The sequence below is a fragment of the Rattus norvegicus genome, chromosome 4, assembly GCF_036323735.1.
Source record: "Rattus norvegicus strain BN/NHsdMcwi chromosome 4, GRCr8, whole genome shotgun sequence".
Taxonomy (NCBI): Eukaryota; Metazoa; Chordata; class Mammalia; order Rodentia; family Muridae; genus Rattus; species Rattus norvegicus.
In genome coordinates, this window is record NC_086022.1 from 6,264,798 (window position 1) to 6,292,463 (window position 27,666).

At 45.1% G+C, this 27,666-nt stretch overlaps 1 pseudogene; it reads right to left on the bottom strand.

The window, feature by feature from the left end:
- Nucleotides 1-19,472: 19,472 nt before the first annotated feature.
- LOC134486698 (developmental pluripotency-associated protein 3-like) lies at nucleotides 19,473-25,276 on the bottom strand (annotated as a pseudogene).
- Nucleotides 25,277-27,666: the final 2,390 nt, after the last annotated feature.

A 27,666-nucleotide genomic window follows, 5' to 3' on the forward strand; every position in this document is an offset into this window, starting at 1 on the left:
GACCTTTAATATGGAGTAGCTATATACAGTGTATTCTTACCACTCTGTGACTGAGAAACTCGTATTTCTGAAGTCAGACCCTGCTGTTGTTAAGGGCAAGGCAGGCATATCTCCTGTGGATAGTGGCCTAAAAGACAGAGCTGCATTCAGGGTCCCACCACTGCCCATAGAATAAAACACAGTCCTTGCTTCAAAGGAAATAAGAGTTTCTTCTGAGTTGGGTTATAGTGGCACTCACCTTTAATCCTAGTGTGCAGGAGACAGAGGCAAGCAGAACTCTGTGAGTTGGAGGCCAGTTTAGTCTTCAGAGAGTTCCAGGATAGCCAAGGCTACACAGAGACACTGTGTCTCAAAAAACAAAAGAAACAAGAGAAAAAAAATAATTCTGAGAAGAATGGATGACTGGAGCACAGACTTGGTTTGCCCCAATGACATGTCTCATCAGGTAGAAGTGATTGCATGAACTTTTATAGTCACATATTAAAACACTATAAATCAATGCAATTAGCAAAAACATATACAAGGTGCTGGAGAGATGGCTCAGAGGTTAAGAGCACTGACTGCTCTTCTAGAGGTCCTGAGCTCAAATCCCAGCAACCACACAGTATCTCACAACCATCTGTAATGGGATCTGATATCCTCTTCTGGTGTGTCTCAAGACAGCTACAGTGTACACACACACACACACACACACACACACACACACACACACACACACACATATATGGCTTTTTAAAAAAATATGCAGGAACATCAGGCAGGACAGTTACAGCGAAATGGATACATCTCTGCTAAAGGTCTCAATGTTAGCTGATGATAGTTGTGGCCTTTGGGTTGGTGCAACTTTGAGTTGGTCTAACTTAATGTACCCCAAAGGTTTTGAAACAGTCACTTACCAGTTGTTTTCACTAAAAAGTGCATTGATTTCTCACTTTGGCCCCTGAACAAGCTGAATAAAGGCCTGGGCATGGTGATCCACACCTGTTATGTAATCCTAGCACTTGGAGGCTGAGGCAGGAAGATCATTGAGTTCTAGGCCAGCCTAGACTACCGAATGAATTCCCCCATCTCACCAAACCATCTCTTCATTTTGTGTCTCTGCCTTTTACTTTGACTGAAGACACAGATAAAGAGAAATAAGCATGTCCCAAAGCTGAGATCACCTTGATAAAGACAATTCTTCCACAAGGATGAGGCTCCATCCTAAAGCAGAAGTGATCCTCTTGTAGGAACTAGGTGACAGTCCCCAAATGAAGACTGGAAGAAGCATTTTTTGAGCCACTTTGCAGAACTGTGGCTGTGACCAGAAGGAGCTTGCTAAGACTAGAACTGCTCAGTATGCACACTCTTCCCCTTGCCCTAGTTCCTCCTCTATTAAACACAAAACCCATGTCAGCACTGTGAAGATGAACTTGGAGGGCACTGGACCCTTTGTCTGCTCCTCTTCTCTCTGTGACCAACTGACTTCTGAGCCTGGGCTAAAAACTCCTATTAAATCTTATTTGTTTTGAGATAGGGTCTCAATGTGTAGTCCTGGCTGTCCTGGGACTGAATATGTAATGTAAACCAGGCTCAATGGAATTCAGAGAGGTCCACCTGCCGCTGCCTGAGTGCTGGGATAAAAGGCTGTATGTACCACAGCCAGCCTGCAGTCACAGGGATGTCAGGTCAAGAACAGGGGTGGGTGACAACTGACTGTTCAAGGATGATAATTTTGACTTTGAATTTGCAGCATTTTAACTCCACACAGAGAGTTCTATTCAATCCCCAGTGTCCAAAGTCTCAAGTGTAGGTCTCTGTCTCTGGTTGGCTCAGTACTGACTAACCCACAGAGTAGAAAGTACCATGGAATCCATCCCAGATTGAGTCAAGAAGAGAAAAGAAGAGGGCTGGAGAGATGGCTCAGTGGTTAAGAGCACTGACTGCTCTTCCAGAGGTCCTGAGTTCAAATCCCCAGCAACCACATGGTGGCTCACAACCATCTGTAATGGGATCTGATGCCCTCTTCTGGTGTGTCTGAAGACAGCTACAGTGTACTTATATATAATAAATAAATAAATCTAGAAGAAGAAGAAGAAGAAGAAGAAGAAGAAGAAGAAGAAGAAGAAGAAGAAGAAGAAGAAGAAGAAGAAGAAGAGAAAAGAGAACTCAGAACCGAATCCATGGTCAGCCAACCAGATGGCTCCAGTGATGGCCACAGGAAGAAAAACAACTCCTTTCTGAATGCGTCAGGTTCCGCCTGCATCTTCGCTTTAGTCTCCACGGTCCACTGACACAACCTATTTAACAGGAGAAAAACACCTTAATTATGCACATATGCAGAGTCAAACAAAACAAAACAAAACAAAACAAAACAACAAAACAAAACAAAACAAAACAAGAACATCTTAGTAAAGCAGGGCCAGAGATTGAGCTTCTAAGCCCTTCCAGCCTGGGTTCTAGAGGGGTGTGTGTGTGTGTGTGTGTGTGTGTGTGTGTGTGTGTGTGCAGTGAGAAATTTGAGAAGCAGGAGGAAAGGAAAGGAATTAAGGGGTGCATAAAGAATGCCTTGCCATGAGGATGATTAAATTATTTCTTGAGGCAAGAACACCAATTTATGATGTTGCAAATCTCCCCAAAGCAGGGTGAGTTTCTGAGCTGCCCTGGAAAACTCAGTTCAGGTGTGCTCCAAGACCTTTGTTTTGGAATTAGCGGCACCAACATTCCCAACTGTGGAGGGGGTGGATGGATGAAAAAGGAGACAGATTTACTTATAGGGAGATGTTAAGGGTAGGAGAACTGGTTCAGCTTGTAAGAGCACTTGAAGCTGATAACCCAAGTTCAATTCCTGGATCACACCCAGGGAGTACAGAACCAACCCCCAAAAGTTATTCTCTGACCTGCAGACTCACTCACAAAGGCATTCACACACACACACACACACACACACACACACACACACACACACACACACACTACAAATAAATAAGTAAATATGCTTCATTTTTTTAGCTCACTCTAAACAGGACTGATCTGAGGCCTCAAGAACAGGAAGAATCTCATTCCTTAGGACACACGCCCTCCCTCAGCTCCTGCTCTAGGAGGAGGCTGACTCTCTATAGAAAAATGGAGGGGCTTTCTTTGTCCACACAAAAACACAGTTTCCTCAAGGGGATAGTTTATTCAAATAATTAGTGATTGTGGCCTGGGAACACAAATTCAGCTTCCACAAATACCATGTTTTGGCAAGCTAACAGTTTCAAGATGTTTTCATAATAATCAGACGAAATAAAGTCATGAATCAGGACTTTTAAAATACATGAGCAGAGACATTGGGTAGGCTAGACACAGCAAAGCCAGAAGATTCTGTCAAAGACCTCAGAGCTGATGACATATACCCTTTGGTTTGGAGGAAGCTAGTGGTCTTGTGTGTACATTCTGAAAAGATGCTAGGTCACCCACAGAGGTGGCCACTGAATGAAGATATAAGATTTTTGGCTTTCAGCCTGTAACATTATTCCAATTCTCCATCAAACAGAAGTTCTCCTCAGCAGGTCGGCTTTGTGGGATACTCAGCAAAGGTGTGGCTATTTTTTAAAATTTCATTTTTATCTCTTCTCCCTCCTCTTCGAGGATTTTCCTGGACCTTACTCTATAGAGTAGGCTGCCTTCAAACCCAGAGATCCACCTGCCTCTGCCTCCTGAGGGACTGAAGGTGTGTGCTTCAAAGGCTTGCCTCAGTTCATTTCAACAAATATTTCAAAGACAGATTCCAGGGCAGCTGGGCAGCCCTCTTGATTCTTGACCCTAGATGTGTGATCATGTCTGGAAAGGATGTTGAGTATTTTGAAAGAGGAAGAGAGAAAAGCCATGGATGGTTAACGGCTGCTGGTAATGGCTCTGCCAACGAAAGCCCAGGAGCCGTCTCTCCCACCTCAGGATCTCCAGTCAGATAAATCTTTCAAGAGTGAACGTAATTTAATTGTATAAATTTTATTATACAAAACTTACAGATACATAAAAAAAATCACACACCAAAGTTAACCAGACCCAAAGTTTATACAACTCAACAAACTTTCCTACAGTTAGAATTAAGCACTCAGAGCAGAAGCTATGGGGCCACCACGTACATTTTATACTTTCAGTGTACAATATATCAAATATGCACTATGTACTTATCCACACCAAAGTCTGAAAGGTTTTTTTTTTAATTTAACTTAATTTTATGTTTTACTTTTCAATTAGGGGGCAGTTAAGAGCACTTGATCTTTTTTTTTTTTTCTTTTTTTCGGAGCTGGGGATTGAACCCAAGGCCTTGCGCTTGCTAGGCAAGCGCTCTACCGCTGAGCTAAATCCCCAACCCAAGAGCACTTGATCTTATAGAGGACCTGGGCTCGGTTTTCAGCATGTATAAGGCTCATGGTCCTGTACAACCTCTGTAGACCAGGCTGGCCTCCAACTCAGAGCTGCCTCTGCCTCCCAAGTGCTGGTTAAGACTGAGGCTGTGCACCACCACCACCCAACTCAATTGTTTCTCTTAAAGACTTTTCCTTTATAAAGCTGTCTTATGAAGACCACTGTTTAAAGATAAAACAGGGGTACTGGGCCAGCCTAGGCCTTTAGTCCCAGCAGAGGTGAGCTGATTTTGACTACAGAATAAGTTGCAAGATAGTCAGGGCTATGCAGAGAAAGCCCAGGGCAGGAGTGGGGTGAGGGGCATGTTGATATTACTAAGCTCAACGTTACAACCCTGAACTACATAAACGTAGTTTAATGCTGTCTTTCTGTTGTGTTTACCATCCTTATTTAAGATGTCTTTAGAAAGCACACATCACTGGTCGGTGGTGGCACAACCCTTTAATCCCAGCACTAGGGAGGCAGAGGAATATGGATCTGAGTTTCAGGTCACAAATTGAGTTCCAGGACAGCTAGGGCTGTACAGAGAAATCCTGTCTTGAAAGAAAGAAAGACAGAGGCACAGAGAAAGCACGTCATCTTTGGCTATCGGATGTGTGGAGCTCTTTGATTCTCAGGAGGAAAAGCAAATTAGATTCTGTTTCTTTCCTTCTCATTTTCCTGCTGTTTCTTGAAGGGATCTCTGGCTCCCAGCACATGATGACTTCAGCTGTAGGGCATATTCTAGTCTTCCAAACACAACCTGGAGGCTCGTCTGCCTTGCAGGTTTTCATGTTCAAAGACCCTAGGTGACTCAGGATAAAAGACACTGATGTCTTGGTTTTCAGCCAAAGTGAGAGAGCTGGACGGACATGGAAAAATAGAGACCTCACTCGGCCTTTCATCCCGCAGCCCCCCAGGAGGAGCTAATGATTTCTGGGAAGGAGAGCTCCCAAATGCCTGTTTCTAGCACATAAAAGAAGGAAAACTGCAAATAAAAAACAGCTCAAGTCAAGATTGTTCCACAAGGCCCCACCCAACAACTATCTATGTATACATGTTAAAAGTCAATACTACCTTAGGTAGAGCAGGGTGTGAGGAGACGGAAGGGGTTCCGGGAACAGTGGCCAGCAAAGAAGTAAGCTTGATGAAGTAGCCATGACTGACAGCTCTGGCAGAGGAGACAGTGCAGGGTACAGTTGGATTGAGGGTTCCAGCACCACCCCAACATGAGGCAACATGAGACAGAGAGTCAACCCAAGGAGCAAGGACATTTGTTCTTGGGAGTGAGTGCAGCAGAACACACATACACACAATCACACACACATAGTCACATTTACACACACATGCACACACAAACATATACACACATATACACAAACACACACACATGTACACACACATACACACACCACACACACACAAACTCAAACACGCACGTGCACATGCACACGGGCTTGGGAGTGCTTTGGGGAGAGGAACAGAATAGGTGAAAGGACACACTGCTGTCTGATGCCGAAGCTGTTGTGAGCTGACATAGGACTCACTTGCCCCCAGCAGGTAAATAACAGCTTCGGACATCTCCTTTAGCCTAAGTCCAAGATTCAAGGAGCAGTGAGCAGTGCTCTCCCAGCCAGCATGAGATGTCTTCTGGAAATCCCCCTGCCTGATGGTCAGAGACGTCTTCAGGAAGCTCCACAGGCTGGTAGCAAAGGCTAAATGGTGTCTCCCAAAAGACAAGTGGAGATGGGTAGTCCTGGATCAGTGTGAGGTCTGTCTCAGTGTGACCCTACCCTGAAGTGAAGGGCTCTGAAGCTAGACCTTTCTTAGCTTTTCCTGCAAGCTGAGGAACACCCAGAACTGTCACATGCCTGTCTGCAGGCAGAGCAGAAAGGACCCCTAGGGAGCACAGCCCATGTTCTCAGTCACACAATTCTGGACTCAGAAGTGCCCAGGGGGTACATACATTCAGTCAGCTTTGTTCTGGTCAGGCTGGAGACACATCCAAGGGCTCCCTTCATGACAGGCTCTGCTGCCGGGCCACACCCAGCCCTGAAACTGGCTGCTGTTAGGATTCGGCTGCCTGGCTCCTCTCATTTGAAGACTTAGGAAGGTCTGGTGAACAGAGCAGGGCAGAGGTATCTTCAGAGGCACAGTGGTGTGAAGACCTTAGGTAAGCTTGTGGGCCTTTTCTCCTCAGGAGGACATGAGCAGGGGCTTTCTTAACCAGTTCTTTTCATCTGTTGTTTCAATCTCTGATTCTTGGAAACATGGCCTCATTCAAAGTTTGCTGTTTTGGTATCTGGCCAGCAGGAGTGATAGTGCATTGGGTCAGTCTGCTGGGCCAAATAGAACCACTTTAGAATACCAGCTTCTGCTTGCAAGCAGATTCACACAAGATGACAATACCAGGAATACTTGAAACACCCTCCTGAATCCCCTCCTATTGTTGAAGAATGGAATAGCAATAGTAACCAAAGAAATAGAGGCGACCAGCTCCAAGATGACAGACAGTTTAGAGGTAGGGATAACAGATGAGGATGGCCAAGTAACAATCGGTCAAATCAGTGGCATGGACGGTCATGGGGTAACAACTACCCGCAGCAAAGACCAGAGCCCTGCTGTCAACAACAGTGCACACAGTATGGTCACAACCAGCGGTCTCCAACTACTGACAGATGTCAGCAGCTTTTAATGAAGACCTTTTATTTTGACAACACCCAGATCAGTCACATGCCTGTGCTAAATGCTTGTATGTCTTCTGTTGGTCATAGTTTTTCATTCATTTTAAAGAATGTGTTATTAATTGTTTAGGACTTGAAACTTGAAAAAAATTAATCTTATTAGAAATATGATAATTGATGGGAATAAATTTACCAGGTGTGGACTATATTATTTGACTTTATCTCACATGCTGTTTTGTTTTATGATTTAATAGTGTTTTGGGTTTGGTCTGTTTTCCTTATTTGGACTATAGGAATTCTGTCTGTATCAGAGAAATAAAATTTTTAATAAAAAAAGAATAATAGCTTCCAAGAAATGTCATCTAATAAGCCCCCAAAAGGTCTAAAATTTGGTTAAAAACAAGGAGGAGCTGTGGTTGGTGGGGATTAGGGAGGTAGCATGGGTAAGATGACTGGAAGTGGTGAACATCTTTGAACCCTCATATAATACTATCATCTCCAAAGAAGATAGGGTCCTTTCACCTAGCATACCATAATAGTTACTTTTTTCCAGTACTGGGGATGAAACCCAGGGCCTCATGCAAGTGTCTTTTTCACTGAGCCACATCTCATTACAGTCTATCTTTAGACATGGGTGTATGGGACTGGAGAGTAGGCTCAGAGCTCTTGCAAAGAAAGGACCATAGTTTGATTCTTAGTACCAATGTCAGGTGCTCCCAACTGCTTGCAACTCCAGCTCCAGGGTACCTGATGTCACTGGCCTGTGTGAGCATTGCATTCCCATTCCCATTCCCCCTCCACAGACACAAACGCGCACAATCACACAATTTTAAAAAAAAAATCTCAAAGCTGGATGTGGTGGTGCATGCCTTTGATCCCAGGACTCAGAAAGACAGAAAGATCCCCAAGTTTGAGGCCAACTTACTTAAATAGTCTGTACAGCAAGTTTAAGGCTAGCCAGGGATGGGTACATAGTGAAATCCTGTCTCCTAAGGGGCTAGAGAGTTGGCACAGTGGTTGAGAGCAATTGCTGCTCTTGTGGAGGATCCAGGCTCAATTCCCAGTACATAAATGGTATTTCACAACCATCTAGCTCAAGGGGATTGGATGCCCTCTTCTCACTTCCTCTCCTACCAAGCCTGCACATGCTGTACAAACATACCTGCAAACAAAATGTCCACACATGGCAGTGCGGTGGTTTCGGAAGCCAGAGGCAAGTGAATCTCTACAACCTGATACCAGTCTCCTTCAGCTCCAGGCTGGGCCATCTCTCCAGCCCTATTATACAATTTTGAATAAGCATATTGAAAGTTGGAGGGGTTGGGGATTTAGCTCAGTGGTAGAGTGCTTGCCTAGCAAGTGTAAGGCCCTGGGTTCGGTCCCCAGCTCCAAAAAAAAGAAAAAGAAAAAAAAAGTTGGAGGCACTTCAGGACTTGCTTTCTTACTTACACAGAAGTTATAGGCTGTGGAGACAGTTCTCAGAAAGGGGTCACTCAAAACCTCTGAGTTAGATGTGGTGCCTCACCTGCAGTCCCAGCCCCAAGGAGGCTGAAGCAGGGAACTGGACAGTCCCCTGACTCAACACAACTGATTCTGGCTGGACAGCAGAAGCCAAGGTCATGATGTCATAGGGCCATTTTTCTGCATGCTTGGAGGGGACACTTTTTGTCTTGCTTTTGGGACACTGCTTGGCTCACTGTTGCAGCAGTTCATGCCACTCTGTCCCTCTCCCCTCTACATGTTTCTTCAAGTTCTGGAATGGATATTGCCACATGGCTTAGAGCCACCCTAAGGCAGCATGACCCCACTTTCCCCCTTCCATTTTACTTATGTACTGAGAAAGAGTCTCAGGCTCTGCGTGGTCTGGAGCTCTCTCTGCAGAACTAGATGACTTTAAAATAATAGAGATCTGCTTGCCTCTGCCTCTCAAGTACTATGTAGGATTAAAGGTGTGTGCCATCATGCCCATCCTTATTCATCCATGTATTTATTATGTGTTTACGGTAGTATGAATGTCAGAAGATAACTTCCTCTCCTGTCACCTTGTAGTACCAGAGGATGGAACCAGGTCTTCAGGCCTATATATAAGGGACTGTCACTCACTGGCCCATCCCTCTAGCCCATAGTTTTTGGTTTTTGGTTTTGTTTTTGTTGTTTGTTTCTACTGGTTTTATATTCTAGCCTAGGCTGGCTCAATACTGACAGTCACCTTCTTATTGTAGCTTTCCAAGAACTGAGATGGCAGATATAAGCCTCCATGACTCACTATGATCTAATTCTAACTCAGACATCCAAACAGACCCCACTTCCAAGCAAGACTACCCCCTCTGCACCCACAGCCCCAGACAGGGTTACTTTGTGCAGCCCTGGCTGTCCTGGAACTTGATTTGTAGACCAGGCTGGCATTGAACTCATAAAGATCCATCTGCCTCTGGCTCTGGGTGCTGGAATTAAAGACGTGTGCCTAATCAAAATGTTTGCTAAGTATAGGATGACTGTCTCTGCTCTATAGAGATCTTGGTAGAGCCTCTTCTGGGGAGCAAATCACTCAAGGCAGCCTGGGCCAGATGCTCCATTTATATTGGAATACATATTGTCTGCCCCTAAAATTGTTCTAATTTACAGTCATACAAAATGGCTCAGGAAAAGCTGCACTCACCACTGTAATTCAGCTTCTACGTCTGGCAAACCTGATAGGTATGAAATGTCACTTGCACAATACTTTCTATGGTTATTTCTTTTTTGTTGTTTTTCAAAACATGGTTTCTCTGAGTAGCCCTGGCTGGCCTTGAACTCATAGAGATCTGCCTGCCTCTGCCTCCTGAGTGCTAGGATTAAAGTTCGACCACAGATCTGCCCTCTTTTTTTCCCCTCTCTTTTAGACAGTGTCTTACTGTGCCACCCTGGTTGGTCCAAAACTTGCTATGTAGACCAGGCTGGCCTTGAACTCAAGAGCTATTCCTGCCTCTGCCACCTGAGTGCTGGTATTAAAGCTGAGGGAAATAATATATTCTTTTTGAGCATAAAAGTCTTCCTGGGAGGCTGGAGAGATGGCTCAGCAGTTAAGAGACCCGACTGCTCTTCCAGAGGTCCTGAGTTCAATTCCCAGCAACCACATGGTGGCTCACAACCATCTGTAAAGAGATCCGATGCCCTCTTCTGGTGTGTCTGAGGACAGCTACAGTGTACTTATATATAATAAATGAATAAATCTTTAAAAAAAAAGTCTTCCTGGATCCAATAGCGGAGTATATTACAAAGTATTTGTCAATGGATTTCAGCCTTTCTTAGGAATGTGGGTATCTCTAGGACGTGGAAACAGGATTATGGGGCTACTCCTGGAGTTTCTGACTGCAATTTAGCCATTTTTTCCCTAGCAAGTTTTATTTTTAAAAGATTTATTTATTTATTTATTTATTTTTTATTTTTTTTTTTTGGTTCTTTTTTTTTTCGGAGCTGGGGACTGAACCCAGGGCCTTGCGCTTCCTAGGTAAGCGCTCTACCACTGAGCTAAATCCCCAGCCCCTATTTATTTATTTTATGTATATGAGTACACTGTTGCTGTCTTCAGACACACCAGAAGAGGGCATCGGATCCCATTACAGATGGTTGTGAGCCACCATGTGGTTGCTGAGAATTGAACTTAGGACCTCTGGGAGAGCAATCAGTGCTCTTAGCCTCTGAGTCATCTCTCCCTAGCAAGTTTTCCTGTGACCCACTTTAAGAAGTGAGAGACTGAGCAATCTGTGACTGTTTCTGGGAAGAAAGAAGGCACACACAGACTTTGAGCTCTCACAGAGACCCACTAGAACCTGTAGGGTGGAATAGCATTTAATAACCACCAATGTCACACAGTCTCCAGCCATACTCAAGGAAGAATATAGGAGAACATATACAAAAGGAAATCACAATGTCTGCTGAACATTTCCCTTCTCACAAGTTAGAAAAGGTGAAAAAAGGAGCCTCCAAGTTTCTCCATTTTGTACCAGACAACAGCTTGCAGGCAATGTCTTGTCCAGAGTGACTCCATTTTACAAAGCAACTCTTCACTCTTATTTTGAGTGTAAATGTTGAGACAGTAGGCTCTGCACTGGGCAGGAAACATCCATGATTATTAAGACTGATGTAACTAATTAGTTCATACAAAGTTTTTTTTTTTTGTTTGTTTGTTTGTTTGTTTTCGGAACTGGGGATGAACCCAGGGCCTTGCGCTTGCTAGGCAAGCGCTCTATCACTGAGCTAAATCCCCAACCCCCATACAAAGTTTTATCACATACATACTTACCAAATTATATCAGGAACACAGGGACACATGGGTGTATTAAGACAAAAAAAGAAAGAAAGAAACGGAACCAAACCTATAAACCCACTGAAGGCCCCAGACCAACAGACAGTGGAGCACCCTTACATACACCACATAAAAGCAGAGCTGCTCCTACTGGTTACAGGAATCTGTCACCCTCTTCTGACCTCTTCAGACACTAGGCATGTACACGGCACACATACATACATGTTAAAGCCAAAGGTGGGGATGGGATGAGGATGAGAAAGTCAAAGCAGCCAGGCCCAGGAACACTTCGAACACTGTGATCCTAGCACTAAATTCCTGGAAATCAGGAGGATCAAGAGTTCAAGGTCATACTCAGCTACATAGTAAATTTGAGGCCATTCTGAGCTACACAAGACCCTGTTTCAAAAACAATGAAACAAAACAAAAGATGTTTAAGTAAATCCAGGAAAAGAAAAGCCAACCAGATGACTAAGAACATGAGCATGTGTGTCACTTGAAACATGCCACCAGCACCTTAGTCATAGAGGCTGCTGCAGGATGTCCCACTTTTCTGGCACAGAGAGCTCAGAACCGTCTTGCTTCTGCAGTGTCTACTAAGTAGGGCCCAAGAAAGGGGTCTCAGGGCCAGTGGTTCCTGTGGCTATGAGTGTGAGACCAACCTGGTCTACACAGCAAGACAGTGAATTCCAGGCCAGCCAGGGCTATATAGTGAGACCTTGTCTCAAAACACCAACAAGTACACAAATAAACACTGTATTTCTTTGCAGTCTGCAGAGCCCATTGTCTCTGGGGTGCTGGGGATGGGCCCAGGACTGAGTAAGTATTCTGGATCCACCCTCCAGCCTGCCTCTTAGAGAAGGTTGTCGGTGTGACTGAACTATACTTCCTGACTTCAGCTACAGCTGTGCTGTATGCTGAATCCGGGCCCCCTGTTTTGTATGTTGAAGTCCCACTCCCCAGGACCTCAGAATGGTCACTAGGCCTGGTCCTCATCCAACAGCTCTTTCTATAAAGGGGAAGCTACTCCAGGGACAGGTACATACAATGGAAAGGATTGAAGGGATAGGATGGATGTCCAGCTTTAGGAGCAGCCTGGGGCAGATCCCTCAAAGCCCGAAACATGATCTGAGACTATTTTCTGGAACTCAGAGAAACCACTTACTTTTCTTACCCGAGTATATATCTGTCTGTCCATCTGTCCTTTTGTGTTGAATATACAAGTCTATGGCCCTCTGTTGGGTCCAAAGAAAACTCCAATTTCCAAAACTCCAAAAGGTATCCAAATATCCAGAAATGATATCAACATGGACTCTAGGAGGAATTTCAGCAGGTAGAGAAAAGCCAGCATTCCTCACAAACTTGCAAACAGTTTCCCTCTACCAAAAGGAATAATTTCCCTTACTCCTAGCAGAAAGGACGTGTGGTATCTTAGTCTTTTCTATTGCTGGGGAAAAGAAACCACAATCATAGTAACTCTTATAAAAGAAAGAGTTTAATTGGGGTTTGATCACAGTTTCAGAGGTTTAGTTCATTATACTCTGTTGAGCCCTGCTAAGACCACCCTAAGCTTGGTGCAAAGTGGAGGACTACCTTTACCAATAGGGCTTCTTCTCTGAACCTGTGTGAGGGGCCTGCAATCCCTCTACCAGCAGAGTGTCACGTAGGCTTGGTGAGGTTATGGTTCAGCTCCTTTCTCCCAATAGGAACTCGTTCAGGTTCAGGAAGCACCTGAGATTCCTGGAATGCCCCCCCTCCACGCTGATGAGGTATCTCATCGTTAGCCTTTAGCCAATGACCTTTGCCCACCCTCGGTATTAATACTCCTGTCTCCAAAACTATATCACACTTGATTCACCTGAATAAAGTTGATCTGTCTCCCTAAAGCTGATTCCGGAATGTCGTCATTTCCGTTCATGCTCACTAGCTTTCCTAAACCCCGTCAGTTGAGTGTACTCCCTTTGTCCTCTTGGGTTGGTGGCCAGTGACCCTGGGCAGAAGGGGACCCACAACCCTCATGGCAGGGAGCATGGCAGCATGGCAGCACAGGCTAGCTGAGACTTCTATATCCTGAAGTGCATGCAGCAGGAAAAGAAAGAGGGACTGAGCCAAGCCAGGCTGGGCCATGGTGGTACACCTTTAATTGCAACACTCAGAAGACAGAGGCAGGGTGATTTCTAAGTTCAAGGCCAGCTTAGACTATAGATCGAGTTCCAGAACAGCCAGGGTTACACAGAGAAACCCTGTCTCAAGCCCCTTCAAAAAAAGAAACCCCAACGCCTACCTCAGTGATATACTTCCTCCAAAATGCCACACCTTCTAATCTTTCCCAGTACTGCCACTCCATAATTAGCAAGCATTCAAATCTATGAGCCTATGGGGGACCATTCCTATTCAAACCACCACATCTGGCTACCTCTGCTGCCTATTAGCATGTCAAAGGTCATGCTGCTCTCTAGGCTCCCTCAGTATCTCAGGTAGATAATACAGTTCAAAGTCCATGGTAGCACCCTGTCTCCTTTTACTTCCTCCCCTACCTTAAACTGCCTCCTGCTCATGAGCTTCCCTCTCCCCAGCTATCTTCCTTACAACCCTGCTATTCTCACGTTTCTTCTCTCTGTCCTCTCCTCCTGCTTCTTTCACAACGTTGCCTCTGTTGCCTCTGCTCTCCATCCCTTGCTATTCTCGCCTCTTTTTTAAGTAGTCCTGGCCATGTCTACTTTCTCTTTCTCTCTTTCTCTTCTTTCTCTTCTCTCTTTCTCTTCTTTCTCTTCTTTCTTTCTTTCTTTTTTTAAGATTTATTTAATGTATATGAGTACACTGTACCTATCTTCAGACACACCAGAAGAGGGCATCAGATCTTGTTACAGATGGTTGTGAGCCACCATGTGGTTGCTGGGAACTGAACTCAGGACCTCTGGAAGAGCAGCCAGTGCTCTTAACCGCTGAGCCATCTCTCCAGTCCTACTTTCTCTTTCATACCTACACAAAGCATACCCTTAGCCCCACCATGAAGTTTATATACCCTTGTGTGTCCTAGACAATCTATGCTCGGTGGAAGAGCAGAGTAAATGCTCTAAGCTGTGGTTGGAGAGATGGCTTGGCAGTTAAGAATGCTAGCAGCTTTCACAGAGGATTTACATGTGGTTCCCAACACTCACAGAGCATATATAAACTTCAGTTCCAGAGTGTAGGGGCACAGAGGTCTTTGTTCTTATAGATAGGCAGACACTATGGGAACTTGGAATATTGAGCACAAGGGATTGTTCCTCAAGGGAAAGAATACAAAACCGGTTTTCTACCCAGAAGGTTGGAGTGGACGTGCTTTCTAGTGCTGTAACCTCTGTACTAGCTGTGTAGCCTAGGGACTTTCCTAGCAACAGATCTTATCATGAATTTGTTTTTCTCAGTTGATCTATAGAATATCTTTATGGACTTTACAAAGCGTTTGATGTACTCATGTCTGATCTGTATTTAGCGTCCTGTGTTTCTCAAGGAGATTTATTTATGTTTTGTTGTGCACATGAGATTGAATTATCACCAGATGGTTTTCACCAAGAAACGCTGTACTTAAGCAAGCCTAGAAGAGGTCAGCCTGCGTCAGACTCTGGCATCTACAAGGGAAAGATGTGTTTGCACCAGCCCTACGGAGTTGTGTTGCACCAAACTGCCTTCTGCTTCCTTTTGGAAGGACACAGAGACACCTGCCTTCATCAGCCCCACAGCTACCCCCCAGCCCACACCAGGGACCCAACCCCCTCTTCTGGGCGCTGTGAGCATTTCACATGTGGTACATATACATAACATACTAGCCACAAATGTAAAAAAAATACACTCTGGATGCTGCATGGAATTAAAAGTCAAGGATTTTGAATTTTCTCTCCATCCCCTTTTATTTTTCTGGGTTGGGGATGAGACCCAAGACTTAGCACATGTGAGTCAGGAGTTCGTCCACTGAGTAACAGCCTTAGCTCTCTTCTCTGTATTCAGATGTGGCCTCTGTCTCATCTCCTCCCACCCTGCTCTCTGAGATAGAGTCTTGTCATGTAACTCTGGTTGGCCAGGAACTTGCTATATAGACCAAGGTGGTTTCAAACTCAGAGATTCTCCTTTCTCTGCCTCCCCAGTTTAGGGATTAAAAGTGTGGGGGTGTGGTACACCATGCCCTGGTAGACTTCTCTCTCTCTCTCTCTCTCTCTCTCTCTCTCTCTCTCATTCATTTATTTATTATGTACACAGTGTTCTGCCTACATATAAGCCTGCATGCCAGAAGATGGTATCAGATCCCATTATACATGGTTGTAAACCACCATGTGGTTGCTGGGAATTGAATTCAGGAAGAACAGTCAGGGCTTTTAACCTCTGAGCCATCTCTCCAGCCCTTAGGTTTTGTTTCTTAATGTTTATCTTGTGATTTTGTTATCTGCCCAAACATCTCCACAATACCTGGTGTTTTTCTCTAGTCACTTTGTTATATTCTTATTTATTCATCTTGACAAGATTTTTTTATGAGTCAAACCCTCAAGTAGCCCAGACTGGCCTCAAACTTGGTGTACAGCTGAGTATGACCTTCAGCTTTCAATTCTCCTACTTCTACCTCTCTGGTCCTGGGATTACAGGCCTATACCATCCGACATCTGGTTTGTACAGTGATGGGGATTTGTCCTAGTGCTTTGTGCATTCAAGGCAAAAAAGCCAACAAACTATCGTAAAAACTAGAGAGTTGAAGTGAGACTCAGAGATTCGTAGACCTCACTGTGACAGGCCTGGAGGGCTCCGGCTGGCTCGAGAGGAGCAACCATTGCCACAGGCTTTGCTCTTTAACTCATTTTCCTCTTCCATCCTGCAAACTGGTACAGTCCTTAAGCGAGTTCCTCAAGTCTATTCCCTTATTTGGCTACTGACTCATTCCTGAGACAAAACATCAAGGTCCAACAGTCAAAATTCATTATTTGGCTAACATGTCCAGTCAGCATTTGCCAATTCATCCTAATGTAGACTCCCCTTGAAAACCCGTCCTGCAGAAACAACTCTCTTACTCCACACACACACACACACACACACACACACACACACACACACACACTCTGCTGGCTTATCCAGGGTAACACATCTCCTTTGTGCTGAGAATTTAGTGTCTGAATATGTCCTGTACTGAATGGCCCTGTTACTTTCAAGAGGGAGAGTTGGTACGTTTGCCCATAATTATTTTTTAAAAAGGCACAAAACTATCTTAGGTTTTTTTTTAAGATTTAATTATTTATTTTATGTATGCAAGTACACTGTCACTGTCTTGAGACACACCAGAAGAGGGATCAGATCCCATTACAGATGGTTGTGAGCCACCATGTGGTTGCTGGGAATTGAACTCAGGATCTTCGGAAGAGCAATCAGTGCTCTTAACCGCTGAGCCATCTCTCCAGCCCCATTTTAGTTTTCTTGGGCTGCAAAGCACCCACTCATGAGGCTTACCCTAAAGAAATATGGTCTATCATCATTTGGAATCAAGTGTCATCAGGCTATTCCTTCTAGAGGAGGGTCTGTCCTCTAGAAGGCCTGCTTTAGCCATAAGTCCTGGTATTCCTGGAGTAAACACACCTCTCTCTAAGCAACCTGTTGTCACACAGCCTGTTTCCTTGAGAGCTGGTTTGGATGTTCTAGCAGGGAGGTGCAGCCATTCATATAGCTTTGACACTCTTGATCAAAGACTGGTTCTCCTTTATTGAGGAAGGTCACTATCTCCCACTAATCAACAGCTTTGAGATGGACCTAAATGGAATTGTGAGGAAGAGAGATGGGTCTAGCCAGCCAAATCAGTAATTCAAATTTCACCATCAATGAGATGACAGATGTGGCAGCCAGATGGCCCTCACAGCTTGCTTTCCTATCATAATTATTCAGTTGTTCATTCAGGTGTTTGACGAGAAGTGTTCCCCATAGGCTCACCTATTTAAATGACTGGTCCTCCATTGGTGGCACTATTTCAGGAGATTATGGAACCTTAGGAGGTGGAGCCTTGTCAGAGGAAGTCAGTCACTGGTGGCCAGCTTTGAGAGTTCATAGCCAGTCCTCCTTCCAGTTTGTTTTCTCTGTGTTCTGTGTATGGTTTTAGGTGTTAGCTCTTAGCTTCATGCTTTAGCTGTCAGCTCCCATTTGTCCCCCACCATCATGAACTCTACATCTCAGATAAATTTCTTCTTCCTTAAATTGGTTCTGGTCATTTAAGACATTTTTTGAGTATGTATGTATGTATGCATGTATGTATGTATCCCGTGTATGTATATCTGTATAGATGTACCCACAGAGACCAGAAGAGGACATCCCATTCCCTTAGCTGGATTTATAGGGGATTGTGAACTGTGAGCACAGGTGCTGGGAACTGAACTCAGGTCATCTGGACAAACAGTAAGCGCTTTTAACCATTGTGAGCCTGGTCCTGGTGTTTTTATCACGGCAATAGAAAGTAACTAACACATTGATACAGCTGGAGTCAGAGCCCTCATGTGTGCTGGGTAAGCATTCTACTGCTGGGCCACACCCCAGCTTTTCCTCTGCTTAGAAGAAAAGCAGTCATTGTACTCAGGGTCACCGTAATCCAGCATGACCTCATCTTAACTACCTACTCTGCAAAAGCCCTATTTCCCACACAAGACTGGAACATCAATATAGGTTTTAGAGACTACAGCTTCAGGGGCTTGTTTATACCTAATGAAGACTTTGCTGCTCCTGTGGGCTGTCTGGGTTCAGAATAAGCAGCAGTCCAGGAGGACAAACCCTCACTGGAACTGCAGTCTTCAAGACCCACAGCTGATTCACATTGACTTTGCAAACTCACACACATTGTTGACTTTGTGGGTGAATAATAAGTGCCTACAAATGATTGGTATGAAACATTTAGTGAAGGGAGTGGTTCTGATGCTAAGGTCCTGTTCCACAATTGGTTCTTGATTTGTCCGTAAAGAAAACCAGGAGCTAGTTGTTGGGGGAATGGTACAGGCAGGATTTCCAAGTCCCAGGAGGAAAAGGCAGACATGAGGAAGGAGAGAAGGTCTTTCCATTATGCTTTGGAAGGAGAACGCAGCAACCATGTGAGGTCTTTGGGGAAGCAGGGGAGCTGGAGCCTCCACTACAGGGGGGTAGCCAAGGATGTTTGGTAAGGGCTAGTAGGACTAGCCACTGAAGTTTAGGGCAGGTGGAGAGACAGAGATAATAAATTGGTAAGGGCACACTTTTCTAGGCAGGAGAGAGTAACACCTAGCAATTGAGCCTAAAAGGCAAGTTGTAAAGTAACAAATTGTGCGTGTGTGTGTGTGTGTGTGTGTGTGTGTGTGTGTGTGTTTTATCCGAGGCTTCAAGGGAAGCTTAGAAGGTAGTGTGTGGTCACCTCCTGGAACCAAGGTAGGTAGGTTGGTAGCTCAGCTGGTCCAGGAACTAGGAAGGTTATATAATACTACATACAACAGTTTAGGCTGTTTTAATTAATGAGGCACAAACTCATTTAAGCTATTTTTTATCAACCAATTGTTTACTACACAGCATGAACAAACACAAAAATCAAGTATTTTCCAGATCTTGCTGACAAGCCTATGGCGTCAAAACTCGGGAAACTTGAGGCAGGACTAGGAGTTAAGAGTCCAGCTAGGCCTCATGGAAACCTTTCCAAGCAGAAATAAACAGGGGTGGTAACACACATTGAACTCTGAACATCACGAGTGTGTACACACCCATACATGCACCTGTAAAAACAAGTCCCCCATCTCCAATGGCCTATTCTAATCTGTTCTGTGTATTTATTAAAGATAACAAATTTGCCTTTATTACAAATTTCTCTGCAAACTAGAAAATCTAAAGATCTATTCCAATTACCTTCCAAATCAAACTACCCCAAATTCTAGTTACATTGTTTCTCAGCCCCAGGTTTGAGGTTCTAAAATTCACAGAAGGCTTTGACTCATGCTCAATTCTCAATGAATCTAAATGTCACACATCATATATAATTTAAAGGTTAGCAAGTAGAAGAGATTCCCCAGCACCAAGAAAAGTTTAATCTTAACAAACAAAAAACAGCTTTCACATCTGCTGCGTGGCACCGTTAATGGCAAAGACAGTATACAATTCCAACTGTCCTAATTCTTCCGGTTCTGCCCGATTTTAGCATTCTCAGAAGGATCCCATCTCTGATAATGGCAGAGAGTGCAGAGACATCTGAATGGCTCATCTCTGTTCTCATTTCCTTCAAGCTGTCTTTGTCTCTGCTCAATCTGAACAAATCTTCTCATCCTTGCTACAGGTTCTTTCAGCACCAACAACAGTGTGCGGACCCTTCTCTTGGGAAAAGCGCTTTGAACTTCCCTCATGATTCTTTCACTTCTGTTCTCCACAGGCTGGTTCTGAATCCGGTGATGAAGGCTATGACAACAACAATATGTTGGCCACTTGGCACTGGGGCTCAGGGTTAGCTTTTTCATGACCGTTACTAGTGTCTCTGGTTGTGGGATTTCTGACTCACCGGATGAGTCCTCTTCACCTTTCCTCTGAGATCCATCTTTCTTCTGAGCTTCTGGTACACAACTGGGTCAACTTTCTCTGATGGCTCATCCACAGCAGTGGGCAGAAGCCTCAAAAACTCGCTCTGAACAAAATTGCTAGTTAATATTTGGAAAGACCTAAACTCAGGTCCCAACTAGCAGAGACTGAAGTCTCATTTAAGCTATTACTGAGAGCTGGGATCCAGGTTGGTGGTACAGAGCTTACCTGGTATATGGGAGGCATTGGGTCCCATTTCCAGCATGGCAAAAGAAAACAAAAGATAAATTATCACTGAATTTATAGTAGGCTTTGGGTCCCTTGGGATTGTCTCATTCAATAAATAATGAAATTACTGGAAAACTGCACTAATTAAAATTTTGTTTTGATTTGTTTTTGTTTTTCTCAACACACACTCTCACTATTTAGCTCTGGCTGTCTGGGAACTCACTCTGTAGACTCAATTGACCTTGAAATCACAGAGATCTGAAGTTGTGTGCTACCATGTACCCAGTACCCACAGAAGTCAGAAGTCAGATGAGGTCGTCTGAGCCCCTGGAACTAGAAGTACACATGGTTGTTAGCTGCTATGTGGATGTTGAGAATTTGGGTCCTTTGAAAAAACCTCAGTGAGTGTAATAAAACATTTTAATAGAAAGCTGCTTAGAGGAGAGAAGGTTTTACCTGACCTACAATCCTCGGTGATAGTCCATCACTGAGGGAAGTCAGAGCAGGAACTCAGGCAGAAACCTGAAGCAGAAGTCATGGAGGAATAACTTTCTGGCTTAATCACTTATAGGCACATGCATAACTAGCTTTCTTACATCGCCAAGGATCTCCTGCCTAGGGTTGGTACCTCCCACAATGTACTAGGTCCTCTTACATCATTTACTAATCAAGATAGTTTCTCAACATGGCCACAGACCAATTTGATCCAAGTAATTCTTCAGTTGAGACTTCTCTCAGATGACTTGAGGCTGTGCTAAGTTAGCAAAAGGTTGACAAGACAAATGTTAAAACATACTTTTCACACCCAAATGACAAAAGATTTGCATAGACTAACAGTTGTGAATCAATGCCCTAGCAAGGTCAACTTGGTCATAGACCACATGTAGCCACCCATCTTGCCATGTGGCCTCTGCTGCCTAGGTACCTCCTAATGGCAACCTGTTCTTGCCCTGGAATCTGAAGATCTTAGTAGGCTGCTGATTGCCACAGTGGGAACACTGGGAAGAGTTTCATCGGTCAAACCTTACTCTGGAGCTAGGCCTCGGGCTGTGGTGGGTGCTGGTAGGTGAGTGGAATGGGAGTCGGGTGGAGAAGTTTTGCTACCAGAATGGAGGCTAGAAACGGGGTGCAGTTCAGAGGAGGGGTAGAAAAAATCTTACATCTCCAGGTTCTTCCAAGGGTGAGTGAGGTCTAAGGACAGTCTTGGGTGACCAACAACAACGTCACGACAACTCCATAGTGGGGGCCTCTAGTATACAGCAGGCTCTGGATGCCATCCCAGCAATAAAACACTGTTTTCACAAGCACTGGAGGTGACATCAGCCTCCAGAGTGACTGGGCCCTGGTGACTCAGAGTCCATCAGACCTGGGGAGGGCTCCTCTGTATATAGGAGAGCTAATGTGTGAATACCCACCCTGGGTTTCAGAGCTAGAAAGGTTCTAGCTCTTAGCCCTGAAGACTAGGTCATGTGATTTCTGATAATTCCTGGCTGAGCACGTCCTGGTGAGAGGTTCCTGTTTCCTGGGCCTCTCTCTTTGTCATCTGGGATGTGGCTCACTGCCCTGTGGTGCTGTGGGCAGGCTTTGTCTAGAGCTGGACTCTGAAAGAGGGGTTACGTTAATGCAAGATTGGGCCCCACTTTTTTTTTTTGAGGTAGGGTCTATACTACATTACAGGTCTGAGTCACTATGCCTGGTTTATACAGTGATGGAGATTGATGCTAGGGTTCATGTGTACCAGGCAAGGATTCTACCAAGCTGTATTTCCAGCGCCAGAAAACCTCAGCTTAAAATACCACACTCTACTTTGTCAGGCAATCAACCCCAAAACAAGCAGATGTCTTGCTCAGCAACCCAGGCCTCCTGTCCTTTCTGTATATCTTTTCCTTTGGACAGTTGTGTCCTTCTTCTGGGATCCTCTCCCTATCTGACCCACCAGTAGTTAGATTCCCCTCATTTTTCAGAGTTTACCCCAAATCTTATTTGTTTGTTTGTTTGTTGTTTATTGCTCATTTGAGACAGGATTTCTCTATGTAGCCCTATCTGTCCCAAAACTCTCTATGTAGACTATGCTGGTTTCAAACTCACCAAGATCACCTTCCTTCCTTCCGAGTGCTAGGAATAAGGGCATGCAAAACTATACTGTCTCTATTCATTCTTAAGACTTATTCTATTTTATGTGTGTGAGTGTTTTGCCTGTGTGTATATTCATGCAGTGCCCATTGGAGACCAAAGGAAGACCTCTGATCCCCGAGAACTGAAGTTACTGACGATGGTCTGATGGACTGTTGGTGCTGGGAATCCATCCACAGCTGACGGAAGAGCCGTCTGTGCTCCTAACTGCTCAGTCATCTCTCTAGCTCATATTTTATTTTTTATTATTTATTTTTACTTAATATGTATATATGTTTTTGTCTGCCTGTATGTCTGTGTACCATATACAGTCAGTCCATGTACAAGGAGGTGAGAAAAAGGTGCCAAATCCAATGTAGATACTGTAAACTGAACCTTGGTCCTCTACCAGAACAGTCAGTGCTCTTAACTGCTCAACCATCTCTCCAGCCCCCGTCTGTCTGTCTGTCTGTCTGTCTGTCTGTCTGTCTGTCTCCATCTGTCTGTCTGTCTATCTCTATCTATCGGATTAAATGCCACCAATGCCTGGCTCCAAATCATACTTTTTTAAGATTTATTTTATGTATATGAGTATATGAGTACACTGTAGCTGTCCTCAGACACACCAGAGAAGAGGGCGTCAGGTCCCATTACAGATGGCTGTGAACCACCATGTGGTTGCTGGGAATTGAACTCAGGATCTCTGGAAGAGCAGTCAGTGCTCTTAACCACTAGCCATCTCTCCAGCCCCTCCAAATTGTATTTGTAAAAAATAAAAAATATTTTGTTTTTTTGAGACGTGAGTTTATAATACCAGCCTTGCTACTCCTCACTAGTGGGGCTGTCCTTGGACATCTGACTGGCTGGACTGGGTTGCGTGCAGTCACACCTGGCTTCTGTGGCACTCTCTGAGGGATGAGTGGGGTGTACTGTGTAACTTGCCTCAGCACTGTTATGATAAAAAATATGCCCCTTGCGGGGTATTTTTGGCCAGCCTATGTCAACTTGTAGCCCTGAGAAATCACACCATACAACAGATCTGGCGTAAAAGTGATTTGTTGAGGGAAGGGGGCATCTACAAAAGGGATAGAGGGGGCTGGAGAGATGGCTCAGCGGTTAAGAGCACTGACTGCTCTTGCAGAGGTCCTGAGTTCAATCCCCAGCAACCACATGGTGGCTCACAACCATCTGTAATGGGATGCTCTCTTCTGGTGTGTCTGAAGAGAACTACAGTGTACTCACATATAAATAAAAATAAAAAAATAGAGGCATACAAGTGGACATGTAGATAGACAGATGAATGGGAACAAAGAGAGCTGGGGTAGCTGGTGGTCCGTTCTTCCCAGCACACACCTGGCCATGGCAGGTGATAATAAAAGCAGTTCTGGGTCTCTGAGAGCAGGCCAGGGGAATCACCTGTACTAGCACAGTCTCCTGTACCACAGGCTGAATCTGGTCCCGGCTGTCAGTAGGCACTGCACCATACACAGTAGATGCCCAGCATAGATCAGTGGTGAATAACCAAATGAGTGACCAAGTCACACAGAGGCATATCTGTCAGACACAGGGCTGATTGTGACTTCCATTGAGGCCTTCCTCATTGTGAGTAGCATATCCACCCTGAGTACCAGGAAGCCCTGCATTCTTAAGAAGTTTCTTCTCCAAGAGGAGAGCCTCCCTAGAAGTTTGATGAGCTGGACTGAGGGTCCCTCAGGGCCAATGCTTATGTGAGGAGGCATCACATATAGCCATGGAGTTTGATCTCAAACAGATCACTAGGCAGGAAGGGATACTTGCTTTCCTTTGCCCAGCAGCCACTTCTCCCAGAATCCACTTAGCCTTGATGCAGTACATTCAAACAGTCAGAATACAATGTGTGTGGCACTCTTCTGTGCCTAATCAGGCCCAGTAGGCTTAAGGACACATTACCATGAGGGGAAAGCCAACCTTGAGGCCCTTGGCCTTCCTGGAAGACAATCATTCTTTATGGATGTCTTGGCTGATGTCAGTCTAGGCGAATACCGCAGTCAGTCTAGGAAGGCGTTGTGGGGTAGACCTGAGAATCCCCATGGGCAGCCACACCCTAACTGCCTCCAGCCTGTACCAGCTCGCATCTGCACCAGACAAGGCAGGCACTTCTTGAACTCTCACAGCCCCAGCGAGCTACAGCTCTGTCCACAGCAGCCATCTGTGCCCTTAGCACTTCCTCATGACATTGCTGTTTATGCTGCCGTGGACTCTTCTGAGGACACCTGGAAAGACAGACTTAAGGGCTAAGTATAGAAGCTTTAACACCAGTGTAGACTTGAGAGCCTTATGCTCCCTCTGGGACCTGCAAATGGCTTTCCCAGATGTGCTGTAGAGTCCTGTGAACCCACAACAGGACATACATATGCACATCCACTTATACACATCACTATCATGCCTGCACGCGTGCACACACACACACACACACACACACATAGGTCCCCACACTCATGCCTGTGTACACCTGCCCATTCACATATAAGAAATATCAAGGGGTTGGGGATTTAGTTCAGTGGTAGAGCATTTGCCTAGCAAACGCAAGGCCCTGGGTTCAGTCCCCAGGTCCGAAAAAAAGAAAAAGAAAAAAAAAAGAAATATCAAATATAAAAACATAAAAACCTTGGAGTACCTTTGCAGTTGTGGGCTAAGATATACTGAAAAGTCACACCAGGCAACATATCTCACAGAAGAAATTTATTGGGGGTAGTTTATAGGCAAAGGCTGCCTCAGAACTGGGAGGTGGGGAGACACAGAGAGACCAAGCTTGGCAAAGGTGGGAGACAGAGAGCAGGCTGTGGTGGCCCTTCTAAAAGGGCATGTATACCTCATGCACACTTGGAGAATATGAGACTCCTGGAGATGCGTTGCATTTGGTGGTGGGTGATGATGTGGTTCTTTCCACTGAGCCTCTAAAAGTGGGCGGGGCGCGGCCGAGGCGGGTGAGGCGGGAGCTCTTGGTTTCCAACAACAGGTGCTTGGATATCCTCTCGTATCTCCTGGCTCTGATTTGCTGCACTGGGTATCTCTCTACACCCATGTGGGCACATCTTTCTACTAAAAACGCTGTTTTCTTTTTCCCAAAAGCCTCAGTTGCTTTCTCCTTTCTCTCCAGTGGGTAAATGTCACCCCAGAGCTGCTGGGGAATTATAGGCAGGAGACAATAAAATTACAGCCTTAATTTCCCCCCTAAGCTCCTCTAGGACCTGTGCTTTCTGACTGACTCACCACACTGGTGCAGTGCTGCAGTGTCCTCAAGACTCATCTCTGTATAAACTGATATGGTTAAGGATAAGGGTTATTTATTTATTTATTTATTTATTTAGAAACAGGGTTTCTCCGTGTACCCTGGGCTGTTCTGGAACTTGCTCTGTAGACCAGGCTGGCCTTGAACTTAGAGATTCACTTGCTTCTGCTACCTGAGTGCTGGAATTAAAGGTATGAACTACCACTCCCTGGATAAGGGAGAGGGTTTTATTGTAGAGATGAAAAAGAACACAGTCAGAGGCATCTGGAAGAGTACAGAGCAGAGGGAGAAATTAGTAGATTAAGGGCTGGAGAGATGGCTCAGTGGTTAAGAGCACAGACTGCTTTTCCAGAGGTCCTGAGTTCAATTCCCAGCAACTACATGGTGGCTCACAGCCATCTGTAATGGGACCTGACACCCTCTTCCTCTGTCTGAAGACAGCTACAGTGTACTTATATACAGGAAATAAAAAAATAGTAGACTGAACATGGCCAAGCTATCTGTGACAGAGGAGAGAATAGCAGAGTATAGAATAGAGGAAAAAAACCAACTAAACAAACATAAAATGAGATATGGTGGCCATACAAAACAAAACAATACAAAACAAAAAATACAAAATACAACTAAACAAATACAAAACCAGACGTGGTGGCAGCACACATCGTCAATCCCAGCACTGTTAAAGAGGCAGGTGGGTCTCCAAATTCAAGGACTGCCTGGTCTACAAGATGAGTTCTCAGACAGCCAAAGCTATACAGAGAAACTCTGTCTCAACCCCCACTCCCACCCCCCAAAAAAGAGACTAGAGAAGATAATGGAGAAACCATAGTGAGGGAAGCAGGAGAGAGAGAGAGATAGACAGGGGTGGGGTGGGGTGCATGACAAGGTTGTAAGGAGAATGAGTAGCTGAGAGGAAGGAAGTCCATGAGGAAGGAGTGGATGGGGTAGGGGAGGATGTGAAAAGGGCCAGAGTACTGGTGTGGATTTTGAAATGTATAACAGGTACTTAGGATATTGAGGAACCTGGAGACCATCATAAGTTTTGAAATCCCAAAGACATCACAGGTAACCATATGTAGGGGCAATGACTCCTTTCGGTAGAGAACAGCCTCACAGTCTCTGAGGAACACTGGCTTTTATCTAACTGTCGGAGATCCTCCTATAGCCCAGGTTGAGCCCATTTCTGGATATTTGGATTGTCTTTTGGGACTCAGGTTGAGCCCATCTCTGGATATTTGGATTGTCTTGTCTTTTGGGACTCGGGGAACTGGAGCTTCCTTTGGACCTGACCATCTGCATGCAGCCTGCACAGAATGTCCTTCCTCGGCAAGGCTAAGTGACCTGGGAGTCTGTCTCCATTCCATTTTGCCATTATTTTTCTGGACTGTCACCTCTGGGCTGTGAGGGCTCCACCATATGCTAGCCACCAGGAGGGCAGTCCTGAGGATTGTGAAACCTCATAGTGACGTAGCTCAGAGTAGAAGGCCAAGGCCTGTGCCGTTGGCTCTCCAGGGACCAGGGTAGTTCCAAGCCCAGCTCTGCCCCTGCTACATGGGGTGGTGTCTCTTCTCTCCCCACCCTCCTGGGCATCTGGCCATGGCATCTGTCCAGCCCTTCTCTGGTCATAGGTGTTTCAGGTGAGACTCATAGCTGTGCACCCATCTAGGAGCACGGCCTTTTCTCTAAGACTGTTGATGCTGAGTGTGGTGTGCTGTGTGGATGTTTCCAGACACTGACTAACAGATGAGGGAATAACTAGGACAGAAGCCCTTTCAGACAGATAGTCACATCTGACCTCTAAGGTCCCTCAACCAGCTGTTCCTGAGGCCTGCTTCCCAGCACAGCCAGGCAGACCTGTTTGCTCTACCTGCCTATGACTCATGCCACCCACATTCTACCATCCTTCACACTTACATTGCTGGGGAGTCCCTAATTCCTCCCATCCACTGTCCTGGGACAAGCTGGGACTGAGCAGCAGCCTCCACCCAGTGCCACCCTTAAGAAACATCCTGCAAATAACCCTGAGAAAGCCCTTATGGTCTCCTGCTAACAGTGGGCCTCTGGGTCCTCTTCTGCTCTTGGTTAGGCTCCTAGTCATTCAGTCATTTACACGATAGCCAGAACAAGCCAACTCTGCCATCTCAGAGGCCTAGACAGAGGCCCTTTCAGGGGAAAGGTAAGTT